Here is a 21,550-nt window from a genome sequence, read left to right as displayed (position 1 = left end):
CACTGACTCTTGGACATGAGTCTGAGTGAACTCCGGGAGATGGTGATGGACAGGGAGGCCTGGCGTGCTGCGATTCATGGGGTCACAAAGAGTTGGACACGACTGAGCGACTGAACTGAACTGAAGCCCTGTGATGTGTCTCTAGCAAGCAGTGGTCCAGAATTTCTGTCCTTCAAAGAAATATGGGTGAACCAGAGAGAACTCTTGAGGGTGGGGGACTCCTGTTGGTGCTTCTTCTTGGAAGCTTTGCATCTGTGACTGCAGGCGGCTCTGTCTTGTCTCAACACTTCTGAGCTCACTCCGGCTTCAGTGCCAGCTCGTCTTCTGGGGAAGGAGACCTTGCTTTTCTTTTCTCTTCTTCCTCTCTGGATGGGCCATTTCCTCTCCTGTGGCCACAGAACCCTCTCTGTGCTGATCACTCCCAAATGCATTATCTGTGCTGTAGGCTTTTAAAGCCAGATGTTTTGAGGTGGAGGACTAACTTGGAGCAAGCTAGGAGAAACATTTTAGTTATTTGGTTTTTTTAAACGTTAATACCTTTATCATTGTATAAAATGATAATGTGGTTATATTTTCTAAAAGTTGAACAAGGTATAAAAGAGTAAAGGATGATGCCCAAGAAAAAACAACCTCAATACTCTACTCCCTGCCACCCTAGAATAACCTCCATCCTCAGTATTTGGTCTCTGCTCTATGGATGCAAAAAACAAATAATATGCTTTGTTGAAAAGGAGGGAATTTTACCACATATAGTATTTGTAATGAGAATGCATTTGACTTTACTTAGGTTTGATACTAACGAAATCTGAAGTTGAACTAAAGAAACTGCCACCATTTGGAGACGCACACATAGTTAAGAGAAACAAGTTCACTTTCCCTTTAAACTTAAGAAAAAAAAGATGATAAAAACCAGAGAGGCTGAAGTCATCAACTTTTTCTAAGTCTCCATGTTTTAACTCTAGATGGTATTTACTGACTCTGGCATGAAAGAAAACAAAACTGGTCCATTTATTTTTCCTTCCTACTCTCCTCCCTAATAGCCCAAGGAAATCATTTTTAAAAAGGAAACTGAGTTTTCTGGTAGTTGATTAACAAATATTTATGCCATATAAATCTTCAAAACTTAACTACTACCTGAATTTAAAATGTTGAAAATCTGGGGAATAAAATGAATTAGATAATTACAATTGTAACACTTCAATTAATTAATCTGTTTTGTCTTCTCAACTCTGTTTTAGAGCTGAAATTCAAGAAGACAAGAACACAATTCAATGGCTTTGAAGATTTTTTGCCTTCTCGTTTTGCCTCAGGAGAAAGAAGAACTTAATACGACTGGAAAAATTAAGATTTCAGTTATACATGATAGAGATAAACTAAAGAATCCCATAGAGTTCAAATTATTGTCTGTGCTCCCAGATGGCATTTTATATCTGTGGTTGAGGGAAGGAGAAATATCAACCTTGCTAATAAGTAAGATAACCAGTTTGAGTGTAATTTCCTGAAATGTATTAATGGATGGTTTGGTTTTCTAAAGCAGTCAGGGGACCTGAATCTGAAATTTGGATGTTCTTTTACAATCCATAGAAAAGACATGACAAGTTGTTCTAATGTGATTAGAAGATTATGCCTGATCACATTTCTCTTTCTAAGCACACAGTCTATGAAATTAAGGCAATTAAGAAAGATCATTGTTGTTGTAACTTGATCCTCCCACTCCCTAGAATTAATCTGTCCAACAGAATTAAAGGGTTGCTTCCCTCCTGCCTCTCATTTGTTCATCAGTTCTTTCTTTTGCTCATGACCTCATTCATTCATTCATTTGACAAATACTTGTTGGGAATTTACTAGTGCCAGCCCCTGCTAGGCATGAAAGGAACAATGACAAATGTAGCAGTCAGTGTGTGCTGGGTAACAAGCCACACTATTATTTAGCACTGAAACTCAGTTTCCGTGTGTGTTAGTCACTCAGTCGTGTCCGACTCTTTGCAACCTCACGGACTGTAGCCCGCCAGGCTCCTTTGTCTGTAGAATTCTCTAGGCAAGAATACCGGAGTGGCTTGCCATTCCCTTCTCCAGAAACTCAGCTTAACATATTTTAAAAAGGAATGCTTTCTACACTGCTGGCTGGAATGTAAACTGATGTAGCCACTATGGAGAATGGTGTAGAGCTTCCTTAAAAAACTAAAAATAGAGTTAACGTATGATCATGAAATCCCACTTCTGGGCATGCATCCAGAGAAAACTATAATTTGAAAAGATACACACACCCTGATGTTCACAGCAGCACTGTGTATAATAGCCACGACAAGGAAACAACCTCAGCGTCTATCACAGATGAATGAAGATGTCACACACACACACACACACACACACACACACACACACAGTGTAACACTACTCAGCTAGGAAAAGAATGAAATAATGCCACTTGCAGCAGCATGGATGGGCCTAGAGATGATCATACTAAGTGAAGGAAGTCAGACAAAGACAGATATCATTTAATGCAGCTTATATGTAGAATCTGAGAAAGGAGATACCAATGAACTTATTTACAAAACATGAACAGACCCATAGACATAGGGAAAAAAACTTAAATGGTTACCAAAGGGGAAGGTGGATGGGGAGGGATAAACCAGGAGTTCGGGATTAATATATACACACACTATAGATAAAATAGATCATCAAAAAGGACCTATGTATAGCACAGGGAACTCTACTCAATATTTTGTAATAACCTATAAGGGAACAAAATCTGAAAACGAGTATATATATTCTCTTGTAGATATATATGAAGTTATAGACACACATAACTGAGTCTCTGTGCTATGTGCCTGATGCTAACATGACACTGTAAATCAACTGCTGCTGATGCTGCTGCTAAGTTGCTTCAGTCCCGTCCGATTCTGTGCGACCCCAGAGACGGCAGCCCACCAGGCTCCTCCATCCCTGGGATTCTCCAGGCAAGAACACTGGAGTGGGTTGCCATTTCCTTCTCCAGTGCATGAAAGTGAAGTCGCTCAGTTGTGTTCGACTCTTGGCGACCCCATGGACTGCAGCCTCCCAGGCTCCTCCATCCATGGGATTTTCCAGGCAAGAGTACTGGCGTGGGGTGCCATCGGCTTCTCCGTCTATATATACATCAATAAAAAAACCGAGGAAAGACATTTAATTCTCACAACCACCTTATGACAGAGTATGAGCCCCGTTTGTAACATCCATACACAGAGGCACAAAGAGGCCATTCTGTAACTCTCAGGGTCTAGGGGAGACAGACACTGAATGAGTGAGCCGTGTGTGAAAGTCTAGGGGTCTGTATACGAGTCTGCTGTCACTGTTTTCTGCAGATTAGGAGCATTTCTTGGTTGAACTTAATTGCCTACAGAATGGTTGGATAATCACGGTTATGCTGGGTTTGAAGAGAGACGGTACCCGGTGCCGTCAGAGCACAGACCACAGAGTGACCTGCCCCATGCTGGGGTTGCTGTGGGGCAAGTTTTTCTTTAGTCTAATATCTAGAAATGAAGCTGTTACATTGCAAACACTTTAAAACCTACTGCGACAGTATCTTCCAATAGAGCTGTACCAGTCTATATCCTTATCAACGTATTAGGAGAGTATCCACTCTTTTGCATAAAGGCATGTTGGCATAAGTCATGATTAAAACATTTAACAAATTAAAAAATCAAAATAACCCCCGAACAATACCACAGCAGAAACAAAACAAAACACAACTAAAATCCCGATTTATGTTGGCTGAGTCAGTGTGAATTTGAATTGCCCCAATTTTCATGTAGTCCTTATCAAGTGTATAGTGGCCAAGTTGATGAGATGCTAGCTCACATTTCAGGAGGAATTTGCTTTGGGAAATTGTGCCGTTTTCTTTAAAAGTTTGTGGATAAATTGAGGGTTAAACTGCTTCCAAATGAAATTTAAGGTTTATAGCAACATGTATGGCTCTGAAGGCTATCAAAGTAATAGCTCAGAGCCATTTCAAAGTGCTTATACGGCTCCTATCAGAATCAGAGCATATATGAACAAGGAACCCACGGTTCGTCTAGGGCTCACTCATTATAGAACTTCTCTGGGGGTAATAACACACCGGCAGGCCATCTTCCCTTCCGAGCACGGTAAATGTGATAATACTTTATACTTGTAGTCATTCCTCAAGAAAGGATGGTCATGTCCACACTGATAAATGTAGGCTTTATGATTTCAAAAGCTGTTTATGAACAGAAGGACTCAGCAGGAAATGCAGATGTGAAACCATGTGAAATCTGACTGGGCTTCTGACTTGGGCTGGTTTAATAAAAGCCATTATGTTTTGCTTTATACCTAGATATTTATATTTTAAATTTAATCAAACTGAAGTCTTATGTGGCATAATTTTATTAAACATGGAACGGATTGAATTCAATGTTTTTTTTTTTTCTTCTTTAAAAATTATTCCAAATTGGACTCAATTGATTCTAAGTGCTCATGAATGGAACGTTTGGTGAAGTCATTGGTGGGGATAGAAAACACCCCCAGTGAATGAGGGCCTTGTTCCTATGGAATTTCATGCTATGCCCCTCTCAGAAGGCTCACATTCATAGCAGAACTGTGTTCTGTGGTTTTGAGGTGTGATTACTATGAAATTGAGTGTAAGAAAACCATCATATGGTACTGAATCCATATAAAGAACTTCTCTCTTGCACCAAGCTATCCAGTCCATAGGAAACTCCTGTCAATTGCAAATTGCATCTCTGATAACCTGATTCATTCAGTTCTCTAAGTATGCTCTGCCTGGTTCGGGACCACTGCCTGCGCCCGTGGAGCCTCCCAAGGCTCTTCCAGCATCCTCTCCAGTCCTGGGGGGCAGATGGAGTTTGGTACCAATCCAGCAATCATCACCCTCCTTGCTAAGAAGACCCAAAGAACTAGAGAGAAGGTGACCCCCATCTCCAACCTATGGGGAGATTCAGGTTCATCTCAGCCAAGCAGGGTAGCCCTGATGTCAGTGCAGTGGATGGTCCAATGGGCCATGAGGACAGTTTTCTTGTGGCACACACACACACAAAAAAAAACACCAAAACTAACCGGAGGTGTTGATACCTTTTCCTTTGGATACTGATGTACTTGGATGCCACGCCTGGAAGGAGGGCCCCCATAGAGCCCCCAGCCCCAGGATGAGGCCAGCACGTGGCGGGGCGGAGGGGCTGGGGCTCACTTTCTGTGACCACCTTTCCTCACTCCTTTGCCCTGTCCAACTCCTTCAGCTCCTGTAAAATCTTCTCCCCCCACCACATGTGTACTTTCTTAATAGCTTTACCCTAGTTTCTCAGACTTGCCTTGCTTTGATGAACTTGACACTTCTGAGGAACACCAGTTGGGTATTTTGTAGCTGTTCCCCTTTGGGAATCTGTTTGATGCTATCTTCATGCTGAGTTTGGTGACGAGTTTTGAAGACCAAGACTTCCAGAGGTAAAGCGTCTTTCTCATCACATCCTTTCAAGGAAGGGTACATGCCATCAACACGATTTATCACTGCAGAGGCTGACCTGGATCTGTTTGGTTTTCCCACCGTACAGTGCTCTTTGGAAGGTTGCTCTGTGCGGACCGTACTTAAGGAGTGAGGGCTTGTTCCCCCAGTGGGTTGTTTCAGGGAAGGCTTGGCAGGGCTGTCAGGGAGGCCCCCAGCCAGGGTCATCCATGGAGTCCTGCGCTCCCCAGGAGTGGACCAGGCTTAGTGTCTCTGCTACGCTCTGCCACTGGCTGGGCCAGCCCACGACCGGCGTGGCCTCAGTACAGATGTGGCAATGGCTTTCAGAATGTAGCAGGTGGGACTGTCGGGCAGCCCCCTCCCTGCAGTCAGAGATCTTCAGGATACCTCCTCATGGACGCCTGGGCCACAGGGAGAAGCCTCATGTAAGTGCTTCGCTGACAGTCCCAGCCAAGTTCCCAGCTGCTAGCGTCAACCACCAGCTACGTGAGAGATGAGGCCACCAGCCTCTCAGTGAAGGCCCAGGCATCCTGGAGCAGCGACAGGCTCTTCCTGCTGTGCCCTGTCCAATTTCCTGACCCATGGAGTTTTCAGGCTTTAAAAAAGGGGTTGTTCTTCGCCACTCGAATTTTGGGATGACGTGTCATGCAGTACCGGTAACTGGAATGCTGCCCACCCTCGCTTCCATGAAGGCAGCCTGTCCTTATAATAAGCCTCCCTGCTTTATCGATGTGGCTGTGATGGCTTCAGTGACACCCACCCTGAGGAGTCGCTGAAGACCCTCCCTGGCCTATGGTGTAAGTAGTCACTGGCGCCACCAGTGAGAGGTGTCGAAAAGAACATTCTGCTTCTGATAGCAGCAAAAACTACAGCTACACAGCCACCCAGAGCTCTCCCAAGCCTGGGGCTCTGTGCTCCTGCACCCAGGCTGTGGGTGTCTCTGCTTGATTAAAGTGCTTCATGATTCACCCTTGACAGCGCGTTCATTTGAAGGGCTTGGGCGCACACAGCAGGAAGGGAGGAGAGAGCCACTCAGTGCCCCTGGGGCAAGCTGACAGCCCACCCAGCTCAAGGGAAGGCTCAGCCTCTTCTGAGCAACGCAAATTGAAATGGGGAGGCCAATCCTTTGACTCAAAGAGGCTTCTGGCAAGGTCGTTAGAGCTGCTATTTTCTGCTTATAAAAGGAAATTGAAGCATGATTTTGCGCAAACAAGATTTGCTGATCTCTAATGCATTCCAGAGTGTTTATTCACCACCTTTTGGAAAATTAGAATTTCTGTTTAAACAAAAGATTTTCTTCTCATAATCTATTTGTGGCTGACATTGTGAAAGTCATTTCATAACATGACTCAAAGAGCGAGAAGCCGAAAGTGAGGGGAAAGGGCAGAAGGATGACGAGGGTCACAGACACGGGAGAGGAGTAATCACTGGGTTTAGCAGCCCCCTTTATGCAAGCATGGCCCCGGGGAGGGAGGCAGGAAAGAGAGAAGAAGCGGTGGACGGGGAGGGCAGAGGCCGCTGCTGGGACCCCCTGGGCATTCGTCCCAGCCTTCCTTCCCAAAGGCGTGCTGAGTCTGTTCCACGTCTACCCCAATCTCAAAGCAGACACCCCTCAGGAGAACTGCTCCCACCGAAGGCTCCAAGATGGGTTTGTACCACCCAAGAGCACTGAGGGGTAGGAGAGCATGGATGGAAATTCTGGAGTCAGCTGGCTTGGGCTAAAACCTCAACTTTTCCACTTAAAAGCTATGCAGGGTTGACCAAGTAAGCTCACTTCTCTGGACCTGAGTTTCCTCGTCTGTAATGATTAGACCCTCCTCACAGGGCCGTAAGAGGACTGAGTTAACGCTTATGATGATGCCTGGCACAGAGCGTTTCACTAAATAAATAAAGCCCATCTCATTTGCTTCACCAGTGTTTGGCTCAGGAATAGACGTGACTGTCTCCAGCCAAACCTACAAAAGAGGAAATTGACCCCCTCCCTTCTTGCTATGTGAGAAAACCCCCGACTCCATCTGTCTGACCAAGCATTAGGGGCCTGACAGTCAACCACTGAGGGCTTCCTTAGAAAATGACTTCACCATCAGTGCCACAGTCATCAGCCAGCCATGAGTTCTCAGCAGGCATCCCGCACACCTGGAAACTTTGGGCAAGTGAATAAACAAAAGCTGCAACTTACTGTCAAGTGCAGCGACATTCTCAGCTTACTGCAACCATTCACAAATCTGGTGCAACGAGGTATTTGGTGGCGGTGATTTAGTTGCTAAGTCGTGTTCGACTCTTGGGATCCCACGGACTGTAGCCTGCCAGGCTCATCTGTCCATGGGATTTCCCAGACAAGAATACTGAGGTGGGTTGCCATTTCCTTCTTCAGGGAATCTTCCCGACCCAGGAATCAAACCTGGGTCTCCTGCGTTGCAGGCAGATGATTTACCGACTGAGCTATGAGGGAAGCCCTGGTATTTGGTAGACACTCTCAGCTATAGATGGGCACTTCCCATCTGCCTCTACAAAGATGAAGTCAGAAGCTGCGGTGCTCACTGACCCTCAACAACCCCTGAAAGGAGTTCAGGGTGGAGACTGGGTATGGGGCACTCTGTGCTCTGGGAAAAATCGGTAGAACAGGCCTTCAGATGGCTAGAAATTTTTGAGAGAAGGTTGCTGCTGCTGCTAAGTCACTTCAGTCGCGTCCGATGAGCCAAATTCTTGCATCTCCTCATATCTAGAAAACCACTAAAATCATAAATGGTGACAACTGCTTCTCGTGGCTAGCAGTAACCTTCAGGAGACTAGTGGCAAGCTTCTGCAAAAATGTGTGCTTGGCTGCATGTCCTAGTGTGGGAAAGAAGATGCTCTGCCCCTGCCTATTATGGGATGGTGAAGTACCAACTAAGATGCTAGACGCTCATTAAGTCCTCCACCTGCGGCAGGAAAGCAGGAGGCGGCACAGCCGTGGAGGGCTTAACAAAGCAAGCGTCTTCTTAAATGACCAAAAAGGCATCTGCTGCAATCTGGCTGCAGAAACACAGAAGCTGGGAAGGCACACATCTGGGAGCAGGAGATTCACGATGGAAGAACTAGCTCTGTGGTTTGGGGCAGGTCGCTTAACCTCACTGTGCCTCCATTCCCCCTCTTTAGAGGGGTCATGGGGTCCAGACGACCTGTAGCACCTTCTGTGCCTCTGGAGTACTACCCCTGCTCCTCCCCACTTCCGACTTTCAACAGTTTTGCCCGGTTCATCTATTTATTATAACATTTTATTTATTAATGTTTTGGAGGCAGAAAAGGCATAGAAACTAGGGTTTGTCTCTGAGGGGAAAACTCATGTTTTTTGTATGGGTTCAAGAAAACACAATGCAGTGGGAAGTTTTATCATAGAAAAAGAAAAAAAAAAGATTTTCTTTATCCTATTTGTGACAGATATTTTCTCATATTTAGCAACAAGATAAAGTGAGAATGTGGGCTGACTGCAGGGTCAGGCAATCTGGCTCGTAATAGCCATCTGATGTTGGGCAAGTTTATTCACTTATCCAGTGAATACATATATTCATAGGCTTGGGCCAGGCAACGGCCAAGACGTTGGAAAGTCAGTTGTGAGCAAAATCCTGTGAGTTCCTGCAATCCTGGTGCATACAGACTAGAGAGAGAAAGATGCTAATCAGATAACCACAGATATACCTACACACCATGAGAGGAGCTCTGAAAGGAAGGATGGGTCACTATGATGAAAGTGATAAACAAGGCAAGATCGGCAAGATTTGAAAAGGTCTCCCTGAGGAGTGATGCTGAGCTGAGATGTAAGTCGGTGTGGGTAACAGTCAGGAAAAGAGTGGAGCGGAGGGACAGAATTTCAGGGAAAGAACCAGCACGTGCAAAGGCCCTGGGGTGAAAAGGAAGTCAGCACAGCCTAGAACTAGCTCCGGGCGTCATTTACTCTTCTGCTTAGAAACAAGTGACTATATAAACACGCCTCTAGGGCACTGTGAAGATCAAATGAAACACCCTGTGAGGAAGTGCCCATCAGGTGCATCCTCTTTCCAGTCTTGAGAAAACCAGGCAGGCAGGACCCTGAAGTTCTCATCCCAGGGATGGAGGCCAAGGGGAACTGGGTTATAGATCCTAGGAAAGCGGTTACTTCATGCTGCCTCTTTATTGCATGTGGGTCACGTATGTTTGCCTTTAATCTGTTTATTGCCCTGGTCTCATGCTGAAGGTCACTGCCAGGCCTTATTTCTTAGGGCCCTATCTGCTTTAAGCCACGCAGGCTCCTGGCCCTACATTTCTGCAAATCGTTCTCTCCAACTTTGGAACTTGCCCCAACTCCTGGGGTCTTAGCTGTGCAAGGCTGCCCTCTGCTGGCCACAGCTAGGTGCCTGTGGCGGCTCTAAGGCGGGGGCTGGACACCAGGCTCATCTTTCAATTTGTGAATGGAGCTGGGTCTCCATTCACACTGGCTGTTCAGCCTGCATCCCTTCCTCTATTCTCTGTCCTTCCCTTCACCTGCCAAATGGGTACATGATGCCCCACTCCCCAGCACTGCCCGTCCATGATCTTACTGGGATGTGCACAGCACAGAGAGTCAGGAGCTTGAAGGTGGTCAAGTGGCTTCCCCATGGTCTTCAGTGATGAGCCTGGGCCAGTTCCTATAACCTTGAACAGGGCTTTGTGCTTAGGAGGCCCCCTCCCCCTTAGAAATTATTAATAGATTTTGAACAAAGGACCCACATTTCATTTAGCACTGGGTCCCGCCAGTTATGAGGCCAGTCCTGCAGGGGAGTTGGACTTCATTCCAAACCCAGGGCCCTGTCACCTTCCCCAGCCTTCTTTCTAAATCGCACATCTGTCACTCCCTGTTTAGCCCCCCAAGACGACACCTTCTTACCTGTAGGATGAAGCGTCTCATCTCTCAGTGCGGGGATTCTTAACGCTGCTGTGCACACCTGGAGGAGGGAAAGTGATGGAGGGTCACTGATGCCCTGGGCAATCTGCCCAGAGCAATAAAATCAGAATTCTGCAGGCCAGGCCCCAGCATTGCCCGGTGCAAAAGCGTTCCAGATGATCCTAATGAGCAGGCCGCCTGGAGTGTCCATGGTGGAGGCCCTGGCATAGTTTCTAGTGTTCAGTGGGTATTAACTAAATGTCCTCCAATTTTTTTAGAGCCATGAACTGACTAGAGGGCTCAAGTTGAACTTTAAACTGAATTGTGAACAAGAAGAGAAACACTCTGGGCTCCATGCTTGCATCAGAAAAGGGGCTCTGGGCTTATCAAGCAATAGGGGAAGCGACCTGGGTTGGCTGGAGAAGGTGATGGTTCAGAGAGAAAGGTGGGCAAATAGTGGGAAGGACCTGGAAATTTGGAACATCATCCTGAACTGAATATTTGGTTCATCCTTTGTGTGAAATAGCACCTGATTCTATTCAGGCAACTCTTCTCCCCATTACCAGTTCTAGGGCTTAAAAAAAAATAATTAATTTATTTTGATTGGAGGCTAATAACTTTACAGTTATTAGTTATTATTGTAGTGGTTTTTGCCATACATTGACATGAATCAGCCATGGGTGTACCTGTGTTCCCCATCCTGAACCCCCCCTCCCACACCTCCCTCCTCATCCCATCCCTCAGGGTCATCCCAGTGCACCAGCCCTGAGTGCCCTGTCTCATGCATCAAACCTGCATTGGTGATCTATTTCACAGATGCTAATAAACATGTTTCAATGCTATTCTCTCAAATCATCCCACCCTTGCCCTTTCCCACAGAGTCCAAAAGACTGTTCTTTATATCTGTGTCTCTTTTGCTGTCTTGCATATAGGGTCATTGTTACCATCTTTCTAAATTCCTTATATATGTGTTAATATACTCTATTGGTGCTTTTCTTTCTGGCTTACTTCATTCTGTATAGTAGGCTCCAGTTTCATCCACCTCATTAGAACTGATTCAAATACATTATTTTTTAATAGCTGAGTAATATTCCACTGTGTATATGTACCACACCTTTCTTATCCATTCATCTGCTGATGGACATCTAAGTTGCTTCCATGTCCTAGCTATTGTAAACAGTGCTGTGATGAACATTGGGGTACACGCGTCTCTTTCACTCTGGTTTCCTCAGTGTATGTGCCCAGCAGTGGGATTATGGTGCTGGGAGCCACCACGAGAGATCCCACCCATGACAAAAGTCATGTGGAAGAGAACTGTTAAGCAAGGCTTCAGAACTCAACGGGCTCCTTAGGCTTTCTGGAGCATCTACCCCAAAACCAGAATCTGTCTGTTTTACTATTTCATGACTTTCACCAACTCCTCTGACATTAACAGGGGGCTATTCCTGACCACCTTTCTCTGGAGAAAATCAACTTAGGGCTATAGCTAATAAGTCTCCTGGACATGAGAGAAATATTTCAAATCAAACCCCCTCGGTTAGCATTTTAGCTTGCTTGGCAGGTATATCTAGACTCTTGCAGCTACGCATATGATTATTTACATCCTCCCAACTGTGAGAGGCATGGAAAGCCTAAAACATAGAGCCTTTCAAAGAGTTAAAAGTTATTAGAGTAGTGCTAATGTAGGATTTCGTTATTGGGCCAATGCTTGTTGCTAAGTTCCCACATCTCTTATCCACTGTGCACCTGGGAGTGCATTAGTTAACATAGTTGGAAAGTAAGAAAAACAAGTGTAGCCTTGAAATTAACCACATCAGACTTTTGAGCTAATTGGTTCTTTCTTGTAACTCACTGCACCTTTGCTTCGTGAGAATATAATTCTGTTTAATACTTTTTGAGGCTGACATTGATTAGAAATATAAGAAAAAACATTTCAAGGGAAAATAAGTTTTCTGGTTGAGAAGCCTTTATCAAAAGAGGGTCATAAAATGTTCACAGGCCTCCAAGGCCAGAAGATAATGTACACAATATTGTTTATGGGAAAGGTTTGCAAAAACATCCTGGTCTCGATAAAGACAAAACAGATGTAATGTTTGGGCTGACTCTGTATGACTTTGCATCTTTTATTTCCCTCTATGTAAGACAAGGTATAAAAGTACCTTTTAAAAATAAACCTATGGGGCCTTGCTTGAAGAAGCTTGGTCACCCCGTGTTTTTCTTTTTTCTCTTTTTTTCCTCTCTTACTTTTTTTTTTTTTTTCAGGCTGATCCCTTGGAGCATAGAGGCTCCCTGTGTTCACTTATCTGCCTGGGTTTCTAAGCCCTGAACAGGAAGACGTTCTGTGTCTTCACTCCCTCGGGAGACCGGGAAGGCACCTGTGGCCTCCGTGAACAGGGCAAACTTCTTGTCTCAAAGTTTTATTGGCTTTCTATGTAAACCAAGGAATACCAGCCTCTTTCTCTCCTCTATCTTCTTATCTACAATATTCTTTCCTTATCTCTCTCTCTAAACCAATCGCCGATGCCGTTTTTCCTTCAGGTTCCCCTGGATCCTGTGGGGGCTGGACCCCGGCAATTATGGCAGTTCTATTTCCAGTTTTTAAAGGAATCTCCACACTGTTCTCCACAGTGGCTGTACTAGTTTGCATTCCCACCGACAGTGTAAGAGTGTTCCCTCTTCTCCACACCCTCTCTAGCATTTATTGTTTGTAGACTTTTTGATAGCAGCCATTCTGACCTGCATGAGATGGTACCTCATTGTGGTTTTGATTTGCATTTCTCTGATGAGTGATATTGACCATCTTTTCACATGTTTGTTAGCCATCTGTATGTCTTCTTTGGAGAAATGTCTGTTTAGTTTTTTGGCCCATTTTTTGATTGGGTTGTTTATTTTTCTGGTGTTGAGCTGCATGAGCTGCTTATATATTTTTGAGATTCTTTGTCAGTTGCTTCATTTGCTATTATTTTCTCCCATTCTGAAGGCTGTCTTTTCACCCTGTTTAGTTTCCTTCATTGTGCAGAAGCTTTTAAGTTTAATTAGGTCCCATTTGTTTATTTTTGCTTTGCAATCCTTGCAAGCACCATTCAAACTAACTGGTGGCTGACCAGTTTTCCCAGTACTACTTGTTAAAGAGATTGTTTTTTCTCCATTGTATATTCTTGCTTCCTTTGTCAAAGATAAGGTGTCCATAGGTGCATGGATTTATCTCTGGGCTTTCTATTTTGTTCCATTGATCTATATTTCTGTCTTTGTGCCAGTACCATACTGTCTTGATGACTATAGCTTTGTAGTATAGTTTGAAGTCAGGCAGATTGATTCCTGCAGTTCCATTCTTCTTTCTCAAGATTGCTTCGGCTATTCAAGGTTTTTTGTATTTCCATACAAATTGTGAAATTATTTGTTCTAGTTCTTTGAAAAATACCATTGGTAGCTTGATAGGGATTGCATTACATTTATAGATTGCTTTGAGTAGTATACTCATTTTCACTATATTGATTCTTCTGATCCATGAACATGGTATATTTCTCTATCTATTTGTGTCATCTTTGATTTCTTTCATCAGTGTTTTATAGTTTTCTATATATAGGTCTTTTGTTTCTTTAGGTAGATTTATTCCTAAGTATTTTATTCTTTTCATTGCAATGGTGAATGGAATTGTTTCCTTAATTTCTCTGTTTTCTCATTGTTAGTGTATAGGAATGCAAGGAATTTCTCTGTGTTAATTTTATATCCTGCAACCTTACTATATTCATTGATGAGCTCTAGTAATTTTCTGGTGGAGTCTTTAGGGTTTTCTATGTAGAGGATCATGTCATCTGCAAACAGTGAGAATTTTACTTCTTCTTTTCCAATCTGGATTCCTTTTATTTTTTTCTTCTCTGCTGTGGCTAAAACTTCCAAAAGTATGTTGAATAGTAGTGGTGAGAGTGGGCACCCTTGTCTTGTTCCTGACTTTAGGGGAAATGCTTTCAATTTTTCACCATTGAGGATAATGTTTGCTGTGGGTTTGTCATATATAGCTTTTATTATGTTGAGGTATGTTCCTTCTATGCCTGCTTTCTGGAGGGTTTTTTTAATCATAAATGGATGTTGAATTTTGTCAAAGGCTTTCTCTGCATCTATTGAGATAATCATATGGTTTTTATCTTTCAATTTGTTAATGTGGTGTATCACATTGATTTGTGAGTATTGAAGAATCCTTGCATCCCTAGGATAAAGCCCACTTGGTCATGATGTGTGATCTTTTTAATATTTTGTTGGATCCTGTTTGCTAGAATTTTGTTGTGGATTTTTGCATCTATGTTCATCAGTGATGTTGGCCTATAATTTTATTTTTTGTGGCATCTTTGTCTGGTTTTGGTATTAGGGTGATGGTGGCCTCATAGAATGAGTTTGGCAGTTTACCTTCCTCTGCAATTTTCTGGAAGAGTTTGAGTAGGATAGGTGTTAACTCTTCTAAATTTTTGGTAGAATTCATCTGTGAACTCATCTGTCATGGGCTTTTGTTTGTTGGAAGATTTTTTTTTACAGTTTCGATTTCCATACTTGTGATGGGTCTGTTAAGATTTTCTATTTCTTGCTGGTTCAGTTTTGGAAGCTTATACTTTTCTAAGAATTTGTCGATTTCTTCCAAGTTGTCCATTTTATTGTCATACAGTTACTAATAGTAGGATCTTACGATCCTTTGTATTCTGCTGTAGTCTGTTGTGATTTTTCCACTTTCATTTCTAATTTTGTTGATTTGATTCTTCTTTTTTTATTCTTGATGAGTCTGGCTAATGGCTTGTCTATTTTATCTTCTCAAAGAACCAGCTTTTAGTTTTGTTGATTTTTGCTATAATCTCCTTTCTTTTTCATTTTTTCTGCCCTAATTTTTATGATTTCTTTCCTTCTACTAACCTTAGGGTTCTTCATTTCTTCTTTTTCTAGTTGCTTTAGCTGTAAAATTAGGTTATTTGATTTTTTTCTTGTTTCTTGAGGTAAACTTGTATTGCTATGAACCTTCCTCTTAGAACTGCTTTTACTGAATCCCATAGGTTTTGAGTTGTTGTGTTTTCATTTTCATTCATTTCTATGAATATTTTGATTTCTTTTTTCATTTCTTCTGTGATTTGTTGGTTATTCAGAAGCGTGTTGTTTAGCCTCCATATGTTTGTATTTTAATAGTTTTTTTTTTTCCCTGTAGTTGACATCTAATCTTACTGCATTGAGATCAGAAAAGATGCTTGAAATGATTTCAGTTTTTTGAATTTACCAAGGCTGGATTTATGGCCCAGGATGTGATCTACCCTGGAGAATGTTCTGAGTGCACTTGAGAAAAAGGTGAAATTCATTGCTTTGGGGTGAAATGTCCTATAGATATCAATTAGGTCTAACTGGTCCATTGTATCACCTAAAGTTTGTGTTTCCTCACTAATTTTCTGTTTGTTTGATCTATCCATAGGTGTGAATGGGTATTAAAGTCTCCCACTATTATTGTGTTATTGTTAATTTCCCCTTTCATACTTGTTAGCATTTGCCTTACTTATTGTGGTGCTCCTATGTTGGGTGTATATATATTTATAAATATTATAGCTTCTTCTCGGATTGATCCTTTGATCATTATGTAGTGTCCTTCTTTGTCTCTTTTCATGGCCTTTATTTCAAAGTCTATTTTATCTGAGTATTGCTACTCCTGCTTTCTTTTGGTCTCCATTTGCATGACATGTCTTTTTCCAGCCCTTCACTTTCACTCTGTATGCATCCCTTGGTTTGAAGCAGGTCTCGTGTAGACAGCATATAGAGGGGTCTTGTTCTTCTATCCATTCAGCCAACCTTTGTCTTTTGGTTGGGGCATTCAGCCCATTTACATTTAAGGTAATTATTGATCAGTATGCTCCTGTTGCCGTTTGCTTTGTTGTTTTGGGTTCAAGTTTATGCACCTTTTCTGTGTTTCCTGTCTAGAGAAGATTCTTTAGCATCTGTTGAAGAGCTGGTTTGGTGATGCGGAATTCTCTCAACTTTTGCTTATCTGTAAAGCTTTTGATTTCTCCTTCGTATTTGAATGAGATCCTTGCTGGGTACAGTAATCTGGGCTGTAGGTTTTTCTCTTTCATCACTTTAAGTATGTCCTGCCATTCACTCCTGGCCTGAAGAGTTTCTATCGAAAGATCGGCTGTTATCCCTATGGGGTTCCCCTTGTGTGTTATTTGTTGCTTTTCCCTTGCTGCTTTTAATATTTGTTCTTTCTGTTTGATCTTTGATAATTTGATTAATATATGTCTTGGGTGTTTTGCCTTGGGTTTATCCTGTTTGGGACTCTCTGGTTTTCTTGGACTTGGGTGGTTATTTCCTTCCCCATTTTAGGGAAGTCAACTATCATCTTAAGTATTTTCTCATGCCCTTTAATTTTGTCTTCTTCTTCTGGGACTCCTATGATTCGAATGTTGGGGCATTTAATATTGTCCTAGATGTCTCTGGTCATCTGAGTTAAATTCACCCATTCCAGTCCATTTTAGTTTGCTGATTCCTAGAATGTCGGCATTCACCCTTGCCATCTCTTGTTTGACCACTTCCAATTTGCCTTGATTCATGGACCTGACATTCCAGGTTCCTATGCAATACTGCTCTTTACAGCATCGGATCTTGCTTCTATCACCAGTCACATCCACAACTGGGTATTGTTTTTGCTTTGGCTCCATCCCTTCATTCTTTCTGGAGTTATTTCTCCACTGATCTCCAGTAGCATATTGGGCACCTGGGGAGTTCCTCTTTCGGTATCCTCTCATTTTGCCTTTTCATACTGTTCATGGGGTTCTAAAGGCAAGAATATTGAAGTGGCTTGCCATTCTCTTCTCCAGTGGACCACATTCTGTCAGATCTCTCCACCATGACCCACCCTCAGAAGAAATGGAGTAGCCATCATGGTCAACAAGAGAGTCTGAAATGCAGTACTTGGATGCAATCTCAAAAATGACAGAATGATCTCTGTTCGTCTCCAAGGCAAACCATTCAATATCACAGTTATCCAAGTCTATGCCCCAACCAGTAACACTGAAGAAACTGAAGTTGAATGGTTCTATGAAGACCTACAAGACCTTTTAGAACTAACACCCAAAAAGATGTCCTTTTCATTATAGGGGACTGGAATGCAAAAGTAGGAAGTCAAGAAACACCTGGAGTAACAGGCAAATTTGGCCTTGGAATGCGGAATGAAGCAGGGCAAAGACTAATAGAGTTTTGCCAAGAAGATGCACTGGTCATAGCAAACGCCTTCTTCCAACAACATAAGAGAAGACTACACATGGACGTCAACAGATGGTCAACACCAAAATCAGATTGATTATATTCTTTGCAGCCAAAGATGGAGAAGCTCTATACAGTCAACAAAAACAAGACCAGGAGCTGACTGTGGCTCAGATCATGAACTCCTTATTGCCAAATTCAGACTTAAATGGAAGAAAATAGGGAAAACCACTAGACCATTCAGGTATGACCTAAATCAAATCCCTTATGATTATACAGTGAAAGTGAGAAATAGATTTAAGAGCCTAGATCTGATAGATAGAGTGCCTGATGAACTATGGAATGAGGTTTGTGACACTGTACAGGAGACAGGGATCAAGACCATCCCCATGGAAGAGAAACGCAAAAAAAGCAAAATGGCTGTCTGGGGAGGCCTTACAAATAGCTGTGAAAAGAAGAGAGGTGAAAAGCAAAGGAGAACAGGAAAGATATAAGCATCTGAATGCAGAGTTCCAAAGAATAGCAAGAAGAGATAAGAAAGCCTTCTTCAGCAATCAGTGCAAAGAAATAGAGGAAAACAACAGAATGGGAAAGACTAGAGATCTCTTCAAGAAAATGAGAGATACCAAGGGAACATTTCATGCAAAGATGGGCTCGATAAAGGACAGAAATGGTATGGACCTAACAGAAGCAGAAGATATTAAGAAGAGGTGGCAAGAATACACGGAAGAACTGTACAAAAAAGATCTTCATGACCAAGATAATCGTGATGATGTGATCACTCATCTAGAGCCAGACATCTTGGAATGTGAAGTCAAGTGGGCCTTAGAGAGCATCACTATGAACAAAGCTAGTGGAGGTGATGGAATACCAGTTGAGCTGTTTCAAATCCTGGAAGATGATACTGTGAAAGTGCTGCACTCAGTATGCCAGCAAATTTGGAAAACTCAGCAGTGGCCACACGACTGGAAAAGGTCAGTTTTCATTCTAATCCAAAGAAAGGCAATGCAAAAGAATGCTCAAACTACTGCACAATTGCACTCATCTCACATGCTAGTAAAGTAATGCTCAAAATTCTCCAAGCCAGGCTTCAGCAATACGTGAACCGTGAACTCCCTGATGTTCAAGCTGGTTTTAGAAAAGGCAGAGGAACCAGAGATCAAATTGCCAACATCCGCTGGATCATGGAAAAAGCAAGAGAGTTCCAGAAAAACATCTATTTCTGCTTTATTGACTATGCCAAAGCCTTTGACTGTGTGGATCACAAGAAACTGTGGAAAATTCTGAAAGAGATGGGAATACAGACCACCTGACCTGCCTCTTGAGAACTCTGTAAGCAGGTCAGGAAGCAACAGTTAGAACTGGGCATAGAACAACAGACTGGTTCCAAATGGGAAAAGGAGTACATCAAGGCTGTATATTGTCACCCTGCAGAGTATATCATGAGAAATGCTGGACTGGAAGAAACACAAGCTGGAATCAAGATTGCCGGGAGAAATATCAATAACCTCAGATATGCAGATGACACCACCCTTATGGCAGAAAGTGAAGAGGAGCTAAAAAGCCTCTTGATGAAAGTGAAAGAGGAGAGTGAAAAAGTTGGCTTAAAGCTCATTCAGAAAATGAAGATCACGGCATCCGGTCCCATCACTTCATGGGAAATAGATGGGGAAACAGTGGAAACAGTATCAGACTTTATTTTTTTGGGCTCCAAAATCACTGCAGATGGTGACTGCAGCCATGAAATTAAAAGACGCTTACTCCTTGGAAGAAAAGTTATGACCAACCTAGATAGTATATTCAAAAGCGGAGACATTACTTTGCCGACTAAGGTCCGTCTAGTCAAGGCTATGGCTTTTCCTGTGGTCATGTACGGATGTGAGAGTTGGAATGTGAAGAAGGATGAGTGCCAAAGAATTGATGCTTTTGAACTGCGGTGTTGGAGAAGACTCTTGAGAGTCCCTTGGACTGCAAGGAGATCAACCCTGGGATTTCTTTGGAAGGAATGATGGTAAAGCTGAAGCTCCAGTACTTTGGCCACCTCATGCGAAGAGTTGACTCATTGGAAAAGACTGATGCTGGGAGGGATTGGGGGCAGGAGAAGAAGGGGACGACAGAGGATGAGATGGCTGGATGGCAGCATGGACTCGATGGACGTGAGTCTGAGTGAACTCCGGGAGATGGTGATAGACAGGGAGGCCTGGCGTGCTGCGATTCATGGGGTCGGAAAGAGTTGGAAACGATTGAGCGACTGAACTGAACTGAACTGATATTTTCATTAAAATTTTATTTTTACTTAAATGGTTGCAAGAAAATGTAAAACCTACTGCACACTTTCAAAAACAGATGGGTAGTATGTAGCCGAATTTTACTATGCTGGTTATGAAATGAAACTGACAAGAAGAAGAAACACGCAATGAATCTTTCTGCCGATTTTGGGTGCTGGGCATTTCCCCCGGGATTCCCATGGCAAGTGCTGACTCCCTTAAGGCTTTGTATGCTGATAACACAGATTCTTCTTGAGGGCTGGGTTCCTCTGTGACAAAGACACACCCTAGTGACTTTGTGGTTGCCTGGAACCTTCCTCTCCCCTTGGTCGCCAGCTGGATGGTGGTGTTACACCAGATTCCGCAGTTAAGTTACACAACGGGCTACGTCCAGACTGAAAGACAGCAAAGCCCAGGGTAACTCCGTCACACCCACGTTTAGCACAGTTTGAGAAACTCAGTGTTAAGCCTGAATGGCAGGATGTGGGGGTGCAAGGCAAAGCAGGTTAACCGAGTTGAGAGAGGAGGGTCTTCCAGGGTTTGTCCCTGTGGAACTGGCCGTTCCAGGGCTCTCTTCTGGAAGCCTTTCTTCTCAGTCACATTTTGGAAATTCACGTTGGATGTCAGCATTCTCAAAGTTTCAAAAATACTGGAGAAATCTGTGCACGTTGCTTACTTCAGTGTTTTCCCAGCTTAATCATGGAACATTTTTTTTGGTTTGTTTTGAATAGCAGCTATTTTAATCCACTCTTTAGAAAGCACCTGCTTAGACAGTATATTGTTTCATGCTTTTAGCTGCAACAGAATTATCCCTTATATAGAAGGAGGGCCACGGTGTGCACCTTTGCCAACCTGTATGTGAGCTCTTAGGCTAGTCCACTAACGGGAGTGACGACAGGTGTCACAAGGCAGCTTGAACTTATATCTGACATGACACTTCTAAGAAGGGTTGCACACTTACAAGTGGGGCTACTTACTTTATTTTAGGGAGTTCATACCTGCAACACGCCAGGACTTGTGCCAGGCGCCAGACACATGGCAAGGAGTCTGAGGACACTGATGCATATTAAAGGCATGTTTAAACGCTGCAGATCACAAAAGATCTCTCCTTGAGAGAACTGAGGCTAGCATGTTTTTTTTTTTCCCTTAAAAGGAAACAGTTAAATTGGGTCTTAAAGGTTGAATAGAAGGTTACCAGGCTGAGATGCAGGTTGGGTTGGGGACAGATTTCAGGGGCCATGAACAGAGACATGTGTTGGTTGAGGGGCGGTGGGGTAAGATTCAGAGCCCACTCCCACATGTGGGTTCGTTCTTCCACACCCAGCAATCCCCCGAGAGCAGCTGGCGGTCCTGCAGTTCAAGTCGCCTCTGACACCATCTACTCAGAGATAGCAACTCACGCCTCGGGCTCAGGGCTCTGTGTCAGCTCCAATCACCTGTGCTCCTGCCCTAGCAGCTATAATTCAGAAGTTTCCACGACCCTCTCTTTGGGTTTGATTAATTTGCTGGAGTGAACTCAGGAAAATATTTTACTTACCAGCTAGATGACATTTGGATGAAAGAGCTGCACGGGGCAGGGTGGGGAAAGAGGTGCAGGCTCACCACTCTCCCTGATGTGACTGTTTTCACCAGCCTGGATGCCTTCTGAGCCCCTGCATTTTGTGTTTTTATGGCGGCTTCGTTACTGAGGCGTGGTTCATT

At 43.3% G+C, this 21,550-nt stretch overlaps 1 long non-coding RNA gene across 1 annotated transcript in view; it reads right to left on the bottom strand.

Annotated features, from left to right (window-relative positions):
* The window catches only part of LOC132657728 (uncharacterized), a 28,227-nt gene extending 6,677 nt beyond the window's left edge, over positions 1-21,550 (bottom strand). Inside the window, exons 1-2 of the long non-coding RNA XR_009596277.1 lie at positions 21,387-21,550; positions 10,362-10,419 (exon numbers count right to left, since the gene is read on the bottom strand). This is a non-coding gene — a long non-coding RNA (uncharacterized LOC132657728). The remainder of the gene's footprint in view (positions 1-10,361; positions 10,420-21,386) is intronic.

The sequence above is a fragment of the Ovis aries genome, chromosome 14 (assembly GCF_016772045.2).
Source record: "Ovis aries strain OAR_USU_Benz2616 breed Rambouillet chromosome 14, ARS-UI_Ramb_v3.0, whole genome shotgun sequence".
Taxonomy (NCBI): domain Eukaryota; kingdom Metazoa; phylum Chordata; class Mammalia; order Artiodactyla; family Bovidae; genus Ovis; species Ovis aries.
The sequence above is the reverse complement of the archived record's forward strand: the minus strand, read 5'-3'. Positions and strand labels throughout refer to the sequence as shown.